The sequence below is a fragment of the Vulpes vulpes genome, chromosome 12, assembly GCF_048418805.1.
Source record: "Vulpes vulpes isolate BD-2025 chromosome 12, VulVul3, whole genome shotgun sequence".
Classification (NCBI taxonomy): Eukaryota; Metazoa; Chordata; class Mammalia; order Carnivora; family Canidae; genus Vulpes; species Vulpes vulpes.
Window position 1 is genome coordinate 177,965,596 of NC_132791.1, and position 14,307 is coordinate 177,979,902.

The window sequence follows — 14,307 nt, forward strand, 5'->3', positions numbered from 1 at the left end:
AATGGCCATTCTAACAGGCTTGAGATGACATCTCATGGTGGTTTTGATGTGCATTTCCTAATGACTGATGATGCTGAGCATCTTTTCATGTGTTTCTTGGCCATCTATTTGCAATATATCTATATTGGAAAAATGTCTATTAACTTCCTTTGCCCATTTTTTTATTGAAGTATAATTAACATACAGTGTTACTAGTGTCAGGTATGCAACATAATGACTCAGAAATTGTATACATTACTCAGTGCTCATCAAGATAAGTATAATCTAGAGGTGCCTGGGTGGCTCAGTTGAATAAGCAGCCAACTCTTGGTTTTGGCTCAGGTCATGATCCCAGGGGTTGTGAGATCAAGTGCCATGGGCTTGAGATTCTCTCACTCTCCCCCTCTGCCCATGCACATGTTCTTTTTGTCTCAAATAAATAAAATCTTAAAAAAAAAAAAAAGTTTTCTTGATCCTCTTTATTTATTTTTTTTTAAAGATTTATTTTTATTTGTTTATGATAGAGAGAGGGAGGCAGAGACACACAGGCAGAGGGAGAAACAGGCTCCATGCTGGGAGCCCGACGCGAGACTCAATCCCGGGACTCCAGGATCGCGCCCTGGGCCAAAGGCAGGCGCGAAACCACTGAGCCACCCAGGGATCCCCTTGATCCTCTTTATTTCACCCTTCCCTCCACCCCCTCCTTCCTGGCAACCACCAGTTTGTTCTCTGTATTTAAGAGTCTTTTTGTCTCTTTTTTCCTTTGTTCATTCGTTTCTTAAATTCTACATATGAGTGAAATCATATGGTATTTGTCTTTCTTTGACTTATTTTACTTAGCATTATACTCTCCAGGTCCATCCATGTTGTTGCAAATGGCAAGATTTCATTCTTGTGTATGATTGATAGAATAATATTTCATAGTACATATATACCACATCTTTATCCATTCATCTATTGATGGATACATGGGCTGCTTCTATATCTTGGTTACTATAAATGATAACTGCGGTAAACCTAGGAGTGCATGTATCTTTTTTCGTTAGTGTTCCCTTTTTCCCATTTTTTTTTATGAGATTATTTACTATTGAGTAGTAGGAGGTCTTTATATATTTTGGATGCTTTATATATTTTGGATGTTAACTCCTTATCTAGGTACTTGGTTTGCAAATAATTTTTCCCATCCTGTTGGTTGTCTTCTCACTTTGTTGATTTTTCTTTTTGTGCAGCTTTTTAGCTTGATACAGTCTCACTTGTTTTTCATTTTGTTGTTTGTGCTTTAGATGTCGTATACAGGGATTGTCACCATTGAGCTTCCTTCACTTTTTTTTTTTTTTTTTTTTTTAATATTTATTTACTCAAGAGAGACACACACACAGAGAGAGGGAGAGAAGCAGAGACACAGGTGGAGGGAGAAGCAGGCTCCATGCAGGGAGCCTGATGTGGGACTCGATCCCGGGGCTCCAGGATCACACCTTGGGCCCAGGCGCCAAACCGCTGAGCCACCCAGGGACCCGCTTCCTTCACTTTTCTGTCCATAAATTTGCTTCTTGTCTGCAAGTAGAATTTCTGGAACACAGGCACAAGGAATTAGGCTTGAATATGTAGAGCTCAGGAATTTTGTCTAGTTCATAGCTGTTGCCCCAGAACATGCAAAATGTGTTTAATAAAACTTGATGAGGGGCTTGGGGAGCCCTACCTTGTCATGTACCATCAATAAAGTATACTGTACCCAGCACCCCCCCCCAAAAAAAAACTTGATGATAGGATGAGGATAAGTTATTAAACCCATCTATATAGGTGTTAAGGGGGACTAATCAATTCCTTTGGTTTAACTGAGCAGCCAGGTGAATGGGAACTCTGTGTAGCCTTATAAAACACATCAGAGCCTACCTACCATGGAACTCAGGAGGGATAATGCCTGAGTCATTTGCCCTTAGTTATTACTAAGATTGCTCCCATCTTATTGCTCTGTTAAGTTTCTGTAACTTGGGTCTAAGAAAGGACTGAAAAGTTTTCAGCTGCCTCATCTTTCCCTGACCTCATGGTTAGAGGTTCTGCGGATGTCATTTCCTTTGGAAGATCTCTTGCCAAGAATAGCATTCCTTGGGGGGAGGGGGCTCAAGTTGGACTATGGATGGAATGTTAGGTTTTTTTTTTAACGTGTTGCTAGCAAGACTGCTGTGGCTGGGAAAGGCTCTTGGAGTTCACTTCTCTCACGGGGAGAGTATTGGTCTTCAGAATGTGTGCTGCTCCTGTGATGTAGCCTCTTTTGAGTTTCTCATTAGTGGGAAGCCAGGAATGTTGGGAACATTCTTCAGATAAGATCAACCTGGCTTCCAGTTTTTTATTTTCTGACTTCCAGTTTTTTTAAAAAAATTGTAAATTCTATTTCTATTCAAAATAGAAATGACATGTGTTTGTCTAAGTTATCTACTTGCTCACTTGCATATGGAATATTGTATTTGAATATTTTGTTTATCATACCTTTAAAATACATTGAAGGGCTAAATCAAGACCTCAGAAGAACCGTCTCTGCTACTGAAATCAATCAAATTGTCCAAAAAAAATAACAGTGTGGGGGCCAGATAGCTTACTCTTGGGTACGTGGTAGGGCTTCAGTGAACACCTGTGGTCAGTGACTGATGTATATCTGAGGATCTGATAGCCCAATGTGTGGGGCTTTGTGAAGATGAGCTAAGTGAAATCAGCAGAGACAAACTACACAGGAATCTGAAGAGTCCCCTTCACCAGTCTGCACCAGCATAGCCAATTGCTTGTAAAGAAGCTTGAAAGCCAATGTCAGAAGACATGACCAATCCACTAGAATATGCTGCTAAATTTGTTTATTCCTCCAGTATTTACCAGCACCTACTACGTACCACATCCTTGCAGGTCTGCTCTGTACCCAGAAGTTGAAGGAGAGTTAATATTTTATAACCTAGTAGTTTTGGTAAGTCTGCTAAGAGAGCCTGGCAAGTTTCTGAAGAGCCTGTCTCATGTCTCTGGCGGTCTCAGATAAAACAGCCACAGCCTTGCAACTTCTGGGAAAAGTCAGAAGATCCCAAGTCGAAAAAATGGGGAGGTGGAGGGTGGGCAGCCAAAGGTTTTCAGTACAGAAATGCAAGGAAACCTGTGCAGTGGTTTTTAGCTCCAGCTAGATATTAGGATCATTTGTCAGATTGCTGGATTTTGTCCCTAGGTTACTCTTAAATTTCTGCTGGTGTCTGAGCATCTGTATATTTCACAGTCTAGTGGTCATCAGACTTGGAAATCGTTAAGTTAGGTGGGGAATGAGGGAGCAGTGTTTCTTACTCAAAATGTAGCCAAATAAATAAATAGACCACAGTTGTAAATTCCAGTTTGGGGACAAAAGGTTGGGAGATTCAGATAGCTCAAAGCCTGTCCATACCATCCAAGCCCACCTTTACCCCTCAAATCCAGAAACCAATACCCAGTGGGTTTTGTTGAAATCCCAGAGGCAAACCCATCTCAGTTCCCTACCTGTACCTTCTAGAGCCTTCACATTTTCAATTCACAGGACCACCCAGCAGAACTTGTTGCCTTGTCTGACAAAAAACAAAAGTCTCGGAATGAGTGTTGACTTTGAATTAGTTCATTTGGAAAGAGTTTTCACACATTTAATAATTTGGGGCCATGAATAGATGTGTATAGGCTAGTGACATGATGGTCAAAAGAAGCATCAACATTTACTGTGAGTTATTAGGATTTAGTGTTAAGGCAGTCTGGGCAACATTTTCCCTTTATGGAGCTGTTGCTGCAGCTGGATAAAGGCCACTTAACCACGGAAAGCTGTCAGAATTAAAATCCTATCTGCCAAATGCTGAGGGGAGTGAAGGCCGTAGAAAGAACCTTGGACACCGAGACCAATGACCTGGGTTCACTGGTCTCTCTGAGCATGGTCTCAGTTTCCTGTCTGTAAAGGAGAATAAAACCAGCCTTCAGGGGGTCATGGTAACAGCAAAGTGGTTTTGCTGAGCTTCCAGAGCATTTGAGGAGGCATGGCCACTAAAGTTGGGTCTGGAACCCTGGGATGTCTAGAGCCATCCCCCATCTTGAACTGCAAGATGTACGATACTTTGAAAAGAAGGGACATTTCAAGCCAAGAGGCCTTAGAGAGCGCGGTGGAGTTTATTCAGACTTCTGTGAGGCTCTAGTGAGATCCTGTGGCTGTGCCCTCATCATCTCCACTCTCTCCTGCCGTCCCAGCAGGCCACGACAGTATGAATCAATTTGGCAGAGCTTTGCCAAGGCCTCGTGGAGGGTGTGGCCAGGATAGCCACAGCCTTGGGGATGAGTGTGGGGAATTAGCCAAGTACATTTCTAGTGTGGGCCTTGTCCTGCTGGAAGTTCAGGGCCAAACCGGGAATCCAGTTTTGTCGACCCAATTCAGAAATCATTTCTTGAACTATTTTGCCAGGCATTGACATTCTGAATAAGACATGCTAACATATATGCTAGCATCTTTCAAGCTAGGTGCTATGGAATCCAGATGTTAATAAGAGGCCTCTTACTAAGAATTCTGTGCTCCCATTCAAAGAAAGTACAAATTATTGTCTTAGATAGTTTACTCTTTTAAACAGAACCCTTCCCCTGCTCCCTGATCTCTGTTTGTAATGTCCACTGGTGGAGGAGCTAAAGGATCCTTTGAAGGGTTGGCCCACCCCTAACTCCAAATACAGGGATCTTGCTGTGAAAACAAGGTGATGGAGCTGCCCCATGGTGCCCACAGAACTCTGCTGGGCAGAGCTATTCTCTGCATTTGATCTGATCCAGGCAAAGTGGAAGTGCCCTAATTGGAGATGGGGCTGAGCAAAGGGCCTCCCTTCTATGCCCTCAGAAACTCCCTGTGCTGTGTGTCCTACCACAAATTACACCAAAACAGTCCTGTCAGGAAGCCCTGACTGTGTGATCTTTGGTTAGATACTTCATCTCTGGGCTTGTGGCTCCATCTGTATGCTGGGTAATTTGGTCCTCAACAGTGATGATTATCAAAGGCCTTTTCTCCATCTGTCCCTCTATGTACACATGCACTCCAGTTATTATCATGTCATCCAGTTTTATTAAGTTTTGCAGGGAGAGTATTTTTTTGCCAGGGTAAATGTGTTCTGGAGAGGAGCTGGGGTAGCCCCTTAAAATGGCCCAACCTGCCTGGGAGCCAAAATTTGATCCTGCCATTAACTTGCCAGACGCCCTCAGTCAGGAAAGAGTTCCTGGCTGATCCTCTGGGTTTGTGACCCCCTCCTACCCGCACTCCCAAGGCAGGCTGGGGACACGTGGCCTTGCCCCGCCCTTGCTGGCTTCAGTTTCTGAATCGGCAGCTGCTGTGGCCTGCTTTCCCCGCCCTTCTCATCAGTCGGGAAGCCGGGATTGTGGGTTAGGGGAAGCCGCAGCCTTTCCCACCTGGCATCCACTGCGCCCAGTTCTTGGGCACCTGCTCCAGCTGTGGAGCCCCTCAAAATCTTCAGCAAGGCCCTAGAAGACCTCATCCTCATGGGTGAACAGGTAAGAAGGCATTCATTTTTTTTCTCACGTGGTTTCCTTTTCCTGATTTCACCTCAATTTAGCTGCTGCTTTCACAGATCACAACAAGAGGGATTAGAGCAAGCCTTGAAAATACAGCCCCCGCCCAGAAGCTCTGAACTGTCTCAGAAATGGTGTGAATTCTCTGCGTGTTTCTTCAGCCTTGCAGGAAAAAAAGCAGATCCAAATAACCATAAAGCAAGTTACTTTTTCCATGTCCTCTTGTGAGTTTTGTATACCAACAAACCTACATTTTAAAATGATTGTTGTGGGTTACTGGGGGCTGCTCTACTGCATACTGCCTTAGGTCTTTAGGTACTATGGTGTGAGTTACCACATGCATGAATTCCCTAGTCCAAAATTAATTGATTTAAAGTTCTTTAAAAAAAAAGGGCGGGGGAGAAGAAAAAGGCATAGGTGAGTCTTATTCAGATGATATTCTGAAATTAAAATGAGTTCTACTTTTACATTTTTTTTTTTTGCATTTATTTTAAATGTACCAAACCAACTACTGTAGGTAATACTTAATGGTTTGTGCAGTATCCACTTCATTAACCCATCTTGGCACATGCATTCTTCGTCCCTCGGTTGTGAGGCTGGGTTGCTTCCAGGTGTTTTGCAATTAGTAATTCGGCCTTTACAGGCAACACTATGAAAATAACTTTTCCTGTTATTTTAGATTTTTCCCCCCTCTCCTTGGAGTTTATTCTCCATCCAGAATGAATGAACACTTGGGCCAAAGGGCAAGAACATTTTTGTAGCTCAGCTCATGTTGCACATGGGGTGAGCTCACTTAATTATGTGACTAATTCCTAATTTCCAGGACCATGATGGTATAAGGGGGTGGGTAAGGAACTTGTTTTCTCTGAGGATTTTCAGGAAGGAGGTAGTCTGGTGCTCACTTTGGCAGCACTTCTACTAAAATAGAAAGGAGGTAGTCTCCATAGTGCTTAAGACTTGACCTTTGAAGACAGGCAAGCCTGGGTTTGTATACATAACTGCCTGACTTTGAACTCTCACCGAATAATTGTGCCTCAATTAGTTCACATGTAGAATAGAGATTATAAAATTTATTAGTGATACAGGATTTGTAAAAGCACTTGGCACAATGTCTGGCACTCATTAAGCACCCCTGGAAGGTTCTTCAAGCCTGTGGCTTCTCTTCCATTTTACTAGTTGGACAGAATAGGGGAGGTCATCTCAAGAGCATCTTCTTGACTCCCTGACTCTTTTTAACCCTGCCCCATTATAATGAGTGAAAGGCTTCACCCCGATAGAGGATTTTTTCTGCCTTAGAACCCTATCTGGGTAATGGCTGGAGAGCTGGGTGTTGGAGGACAGCAGTTCATGTCTACATCTTTCTTTCTGAAGGTTTCTCGGCCTTTGGCCATCTGATCTAGAGATCACCCTTCCATCTCTCAGTCACTTGTGTCAAAGCACAGGTTTAAAGGAGCCCTGGACAGAGTGGAGAATTCACCAGTGGTCTAGTGGTACTCCCTGCTTCCCACTCTAGTAGGTTACTGGGAGGCCATCTATGAGGCACAGTGGAATAAGCACAGGCTGGTCAGACTGGGTTCCAGTCCTATAGGTGGTCATTAGATTTCTCTGAGCATCAGTTTCTTCATCTGTGAAATGGAAATGTTAATGTCTGTGCCAGGGAATTACATGCGATAACATAGGTAAAACATTTGGCACATAGGGGCCCATTACTGTGGAAGGTCAAGGTCATGCTCCAGAGGCTTTAGGAAGATACCAGAATTAGCCATAAAAGACAAGCAGAAAACTGACATGTTCATTCTCTTGGTTTACTGGGCTGGCTAGCCAGGTGCTGGAAACCCCATGTTCTTGATATAGACATAGTCCTTCATGGAACAGAGGAGATGGTGACTGAGCAGCCTGGGTGCTCTGGAACAGCCCCCTGCTTAAGAAGGAAGAATAAGCCGTTCAGTAGAAGTGGGAGAAAGCAGACTTTGGGGGAAGGGCGGGAAGTTCAGAGGGCTGCAGGGCTGGAAGAGTAGGGTATGAAGTGAGAGGAGTCCGGGGGGGTCAAATTTGAAGGACGCTCAAAAGTCAAGTGAGAATTTGGACTTCATCTTAAGGATGTGATTTAAGCCAATTTGGGGTTGCTTGTTCTGGCAGCTCTGAGGGATGGTGTTGGAGGCCTGAAAAGTACCCATCCTTCTATCCCATCCCAGGGGCTTTAAAGGCACCCCAAATAAATAGGTGCACAGAGTGGGATTCTAAGGATAGGTTCAGTGGAGTGAATAGGTTCAGGAGCCTGGCCTAGAAGTTGAGGTGTTAGGGTCTGGGGTTCTTCTTCTTCTTCTTCTTCTTTTTTTTTTTTTTTTTTTTTTGGTGCAAGATTTAATAAAAAACAAACAAAAATAGGAATGGCTGCTTTCAACATTTTCCAGGTTGTGAAAGGTTCCCCACGATTATCTGGGCTGTGGCTCTAAGCTGAATTAGTGGGACAAGTACAAAACACTGTTCTCCCAAACCAAAGGTGGTGAGTGGAGGTTATAAGCCACGCCTCCCCACCTGCTCCTCCAGCTCCTCCCGCAGGCCAGTGAGTTGTCTGTGCTGCCCCCCTGGCGCCCACACGCAGCAAAGCGAGAGCCCCGACTCTGCACAGTGCCCTCAGCTGACGAGCTAGCTTATCGACAGGCTGCTGGGCCTTAATACTGACGGTGAGTGCGGTGGATGCAGTGGGCAGGGGCTCTGTGCAGACCCCGGCCGGGAGCACACAGCTCTCCCGGCCCCGCTGCTTGGCTGATTTGAGAATACCATGGAAAAAAAGCTTTGACAAACACACAGGAAGCTGGAATCAACACAGCAGGGAATGGTGTGAACAACCCTTAAATCGGTCTTTCATGCATCCATACCACCAGCATGGGTGGGTCTCTCTCTTCTGCCTCAGTTAATGGTTCAGGGCAATTAGGCTTCCTATAGCTCTTTCCCTCTGGGGGTGTGCAGAATGTCTTTGGAAATTGAAGCCCTCCCTACCGCGACCTCCCAGGCAATACTGTCCGGTAGCAGTCCCTGACTCAGTCTAGGTAGAGGCATTTTGTCTGAAGTGGACAATGTGGCCTTTTAACCCCAGAGACTCCCTGGAAGGTCTGAGAACTTGGCCTCCAGTTCCAAGGTTCCTCGGTTAAAGGTGGCTATGGCTATCTTACACACTTATGCATGACAGCCATGCCCACCAGTAGGGGTTTGTGTCCCCTGGGAACTGAGCTGCATTTAGCCTGGGAACCAGTCTCCTGAACTTCCCAGGGGCTACCAGGAAAGTTCTGTCTGTGCGTCCCAGCCAGGAAGAACCAGTGGCCACACCTGGAGAACTTACAATTTTTCCACATCTTCACCAACACTTATTATTGTCTGCTTTAACCAACTGAGTCACCCAGGCACCTGGATCTTATATCTTTGAAAGCATATTAATGGCCTTATTGGTTTTATGACATGTTTATTAGAAAAAAATAGTAACAATTCAGAAAAGCAGAGGAAGGAAAGAAAATCCTAATCCCACTCCCCTAGAGGTAACCATCCCCTAGTAATATTTTACTGGGCAACTCTCCAGACAGTGCGTTACTTTATCACTTCTCAAACTGTAATCTACATGTGAATCACCTGAGGATTTTGTTAAATTCTGATTCCAGAGGCCTGAGGTAGGCCCAGTATAATCTATATTTCTTCTTTTTTTCTGTCATATGGGATCATCTATACATGACTTGTAATCTGTGTTTTACACACACACACACACACACTCAACATTTATTGCCATGGAAATGCCATATACTATCCCATTCCACGGTAGGATGCTAATTCAATCAATCCCTTTGGGTGAAATTCAGTGTGCTACCAAATTATCACTGTTATAAATAATACAGTAGCAAACATCTTCGTGACCATGTCTTTGTTTATCTGGAGGACTTACTGTTTTTAAATTTTTATTTATTTATGATAGAGAGCGAGAGGCAGAGACACAGGCAGAGGGAGAAGCAGGCTCCATGCACCGGGAGCCCGATGTGGGATTCGATCCCGGGTCTCCAGGATCGTGCCCTGGGCCAAAGGCAGGCGCCAAACCACTGCGCCACCCAGGGATCCCAACTTACTGTTTTTTAAAAAAGTTTTATGCGTTTAAGTAATCTCTACACCCAACTTGGGGCCTAAACTCACAACCCCGTGAAATCAAGAGTTACATACTCCTTGGATTGAGCCAACCAGGTGTTGCCTATTTATTTGTTTTTCTAAGAAACAGACCAGAGCTAATACATTCAGATGTGTTACTCCTGAAAGTCACTTGGAAGACCCGACCCTTTATCTCCAGGCTCTGCCTGTCCCCCATTTGTTGAGAGCAGAGCAGCGTGGGATAGAGGTGGGGCAGGCAGGGTATGGGAGGAGGCAGCAGGCCAGCACAACGGGCGTCCAGTCTGCAGCCTGGCATTGTGGATCTCTAGTACCCACAGCTCCCTGCAAGCTGTAACTTAGTTTCCTGGTTTTTCAGAAGAAACTGAGGTGTAGGGCATACTAGCTTGCTCACGGTCATGTAGGTGGGACGTGGTAGTGCCAGGGATGTGCCAACTCTGCATCTGAATGCTAGTTGCTTGAGTAACCTCACATGTCCTTCCCTGTAGCCCTACCCCTCCTTCCAGCCACTCTGGTCCTGGCTCCATTGCGCTGGGAAAAAACGGAATTTATAAGCTGCATGGGTACCCCCAGACCCTCCCTGCCTCCCCTCCTGTACTCCCTTCTAGATGCTGTGGAGCCAGCCTTGAACCCCACTCTGTTTCAGCCAGACCAGCCCAAGAAGGAGGCCCCCTAAAGAGGCCTCCAGGTAAAAGGCTCTGTGGCTGTGCAGGGTAAGTCCTTTGTTGGATGCTAATTTCAGGGTCGACTGGGTCTGGGAGATCCAGGGCCTGGGGTTGTTGTGGGGGTGGGGAGGTCCTCTTCTATATCACTTCCTCCTCCCTAGCCAGGCCCTGAATGGAGCTCTGAGGACTTCGGGAGCCCCAGGGTGGGGCCACTGACCAGGTGGACAACAAGCATTTGCTGAGATGGGGGTTATTGAGAGCACTAGACAGTCGCAGACAGCCTCTATCCTAGCTCTGAACTGTGCTGCCTGTGGGACCTTGGGCAAGTCAGTGCTTCTCCAGTCCCACTTTGCTGTGAAGGAGGGATAAAAATAGACTCTCCCTATAGGTTGCATATGCTTTAGGATGGCTACTATTAAAAAACAAAACAAAAAATAATAAGTGTGGGCAGGGATGCAGAAAAATTGGAATGGTTGTGTGCTGTTGATGGGATTGCAAGATGGTACAGATGCTCTGAAAAACAGTTTGGCAGTTCCCCCCCAAATTAATATGAATCATACTATCATATGATGCAGCAGTCCCACTCCTGGATATATTCCCCAAAGAATTGAAAGCGGGATTTTGAAATAATAGGATACCCATATTTATAGCAGTATTGTTTGCAGAAGAAACTCAAGTGTCCGTCAAATAAATGGATAAACTAAATGTAGTATACACATGCAGTGGAATATTACTCAGCCTTAAAATGGAAGGACGTTCTGACATGGCTGAACCTGGAGGATGTTCTGCTCAGTGAAATGCACCAGGCAAAGAAAGACAAATACTGTATGATTCCACTTATATGAGGTACTTAGTGTTGTCTAAATTATGGAAACAGAAAGTAGAGTGGTGGTTGCCAGGAACTGGAGGAGTTGTTATTTCATGCTTGTAGGATTTGAGTTTTGCAAGATGAAGAGAGTTCTGGAGGTGGTTAGTAATGACTGCACAAGAATGTGAATGTACTGAATACCACTGCACCGTACACTTAGAAATGGTTAAGGTTTTATGTACTATGTATTTTACCACAATTTTAAAAATTGGGGTAAAAATAATACATCTCTCACAGGGGTTTTGTGAGGCAGTGCATATGAACTATTATTAGTGTCAGGTCTGGGAACACCCAAGACTTTCTGCCTCATGGACCCAGGTGTTGGGGGACGGAGGTGTCCTTAAAGGGACTGCCATTCTGCATGAGGTGCTCTGTGTGGGGCTCAGGAAGACTTCCTGGAGGACTGCGTGGGGCCCTCCTCAGGGTGATCCTAGCATTTGTGGGATGGGTGGATTCCAGACACTGGAAAGTCCCTGGCAGAAAAATCACTTCCACCGAAGGGCAGTTGGCAGCTCCACCTAGAGGACTTGTGGTCAAAGCCTTCCAAATGTGGAACACCCCCCATTAGTGGAAGCATGGAAGGAGAGACTTGGCCAGCTGTGGAGGAGACTCATGCATGAGGCAGTGGTGGAGGCAGAGGCTCTTCCAGGCTCTGCACCTCTCTAATGTGATTCAGTCCAGATAGTTACACATTAACAGGCCGATGTGAAGGTGGGACCCAAGTTAGAGGGAGGGAGGGGGCAGCCCTCCCCTAAAGGACAGTAATAACAGCTGCTGCCATTTGCTCTGGGTAAGCACCATGTTTAAATGCTGAACAGGCTTGATATCAAATCCTCACTACTATGCTGTGCAGTGGGTGCTTCTATATCTCCATTTTATAGATGGCAACTGAGGCCCAGGGTTTACGTCACTTGCTCAAGTTTGCCAGTAGGTGATGGAGCTGCAATTTGAACCTATACTCTGTCTCCAGTCCTCTGTGCTGGGTGGAAATCTCCAAAATCCACCTGCTACAAGTTGGCTGCTTTCTACCCCGCTGTGCCTGGCCAACAGTTCTCAGGCTCTGACACTCTCACAGGTATGGATTCAGCTGCTGCCACCTCCCCTTGCCAGGTGAGTCAGGACTGTCCCTCTCCCTCTGGCCGCTTTCTCTGTGGAGTCAGACCCAGTCTACTTGGGTCCCCAGAGCCCAAGGATAAAACTGCAGACAACACTGGCTTTGATGGGGAGCCAGACTCTCTGTTGCTCAATGGCCCCCTTCTTCCATTAAATGGGACCCTCTTTAACAACTCTCTTCCAGGGCTTAGAAGTCTTTCCCACAGCTGTTGAGTACATTTTGCTTTTTTGCAACAGTGTTTTTTCCCTAACCTAGCTCTCTGGGTGCCAAGACCTTGTCCACATGATTCAGTTTGTCCAAGTTCCCAGTCTAGTACCCACAAGGCAATAAATTCCTTTCCTAATGGTGGCAATGCATTGGCTTCCTCTGTCCTCAGAGCTGAACAAGGAACCCTGGCAGGGATGGTGATTTATCTAGAATGACCTAGTTGGCTGGGGTGTCATTCATACCTTATAAAAAGGCACAGGGAGCTCTCCCTTAAGGATACCTCTGTGCCCGGCAGGTTGTTAAGCCCTGTGCAGGTACTCCCTTACTGAATTGACAGAAACTGGGAGATTAAGGACTGTGTTATTCCCATATTAGCGATGAGGAGACTGGGGATTGGGGAAGTTAAACCATGTGTTCAGAAACCCAGATTTTTCCCTCTTTTTGCAGCTGCCGTGAGACTCTGTATCAGTTGCTGGTATGGCAGCAGTAATTCCACTCACTGCTTGGTAGAATAATGACATTTAAGCTTTCTCTCCTACTGCCACCCTGGGAGTTGGCCTTGGTAGAGCTACTTTATGGATGAAGACAGTGATTAGGGGCTTTCCCCTTCCTACAAAAGGGACACACCAGGGCAAGGTGGTAGTCCTTTTGGCCCTCTTTGCTCTGTAGGTACCTTCCCACCTCCACTGCCCTGGATTGTGGTTTATATAGCTAGCCCTCCTGCTTGCCTCCTTGGAGGAGCTGCCCCAGGCCCCGTGAAGCTGTGATTCATAGAGGCTGGCAGACTAGCTGGCCTGGTGAAGGCTGGGCTGGGGCCAGGTACTTTCCAGTGTCTATTCACAGTTGGGAAACCGTTGAGTGACATCTCTGCAGAGGGTGCCTCTTGGTCCTCTTTGCCCTGTTCATCTCCTGGCCATGAGGCCACTCCTCTCCTTTTCCCTGGAAATTACATAGGCAACATAATTTTTGGCTGTCATACTGCAACAACAAGAGTTCTGGAACCCTTAACCCAACCCTATAAAGCACGACTCTTAAACCCAGGGGAGGAAACTGAGGCTGGTTCAGGATCTGGGACTTAAACCCTGGGCCAGCAAAGCACATAACACTGCCTGAATAATTTTTATTTTAAGCTTTTTAAGCTTTCTTTTAAAAAACTATGGAGGGGCAGCCCAGGTGGCTCAGTGGTTTCGTGCCACCTGTGGCCCAGGTCATGATCCTGGAGACCTGGGATCAAGTCTCACGTCAGGCTCCCTGCATGGAGCCTGCTTCTCCCTCTGCCTGTGTCTGTACCTCTCTCTCTCTCTCTCTCTCTCTCTCTCTGTGACTATCATGAATAAATAAATAAAAAAAAATTAAAAATTAAAAAATAAATAAATAAAAAACTATTGAGGCTTTTAAGGATAGTTTTAGATTTATAGAAAAATTAAGCAGGGCATAGAGTTCCATATAGGCATCATACCCTAGACACACAGTATCTCTTGTTATTAATATGTATTATTAGTGTGGTACAATTGTTACAATTGATAAATTGATACTGATACATTATTATTAAGGTCCATAGTTTATATTAGGGGTCACTTTTGATGTTGTACATTCTATGGTTGTTTTTTTTTAAGATTTTATTTATTTGAGAAAGAGATCAGAAGCAGGGGGAAGGGCAGAGGAGAAGCTGACTTCCTGCTGAGCAAGGAGCCTGATGCAGGACTTGATTCCAGAACTCTGAGATCATGACCTGAGCTGAAGGCAGATGCCCAACTGCCTGAGCCACCCAGGTTCCCTATTTT

The 14,307-nt window shown here is 45.4% G+C and overlaps 1 protein-coding gene across 4 annotated transcripts in view; it reads left to right on the plus strand.

Moving 5' to 3' along the window:
* The first annotated feature begins 5,250 nt into the window (after window positions 1–5,250).
* The window catches only part of IL34 (interleukin 34), a 59,587-nt gene continuing 50,530 nt past the window's right edge, over window positions 5,251–14,307 (plus strand). For 2 of the 4 annotated variants that reach the window (XM_072731566.1, XM_072731568.1), the window contains exon 1: window positions 5,305–5,505. The gene's annotated coding sequence lies outside the window, so the exon portion shown is untranslated. Of the gene's footprint in view, window positions 5,506–14,307 lie in introns of all 4 variants that reach the window. The other 2 variants (XM_026011641.2, XM_072731564.1) reach the window with 2 other exon arrangements.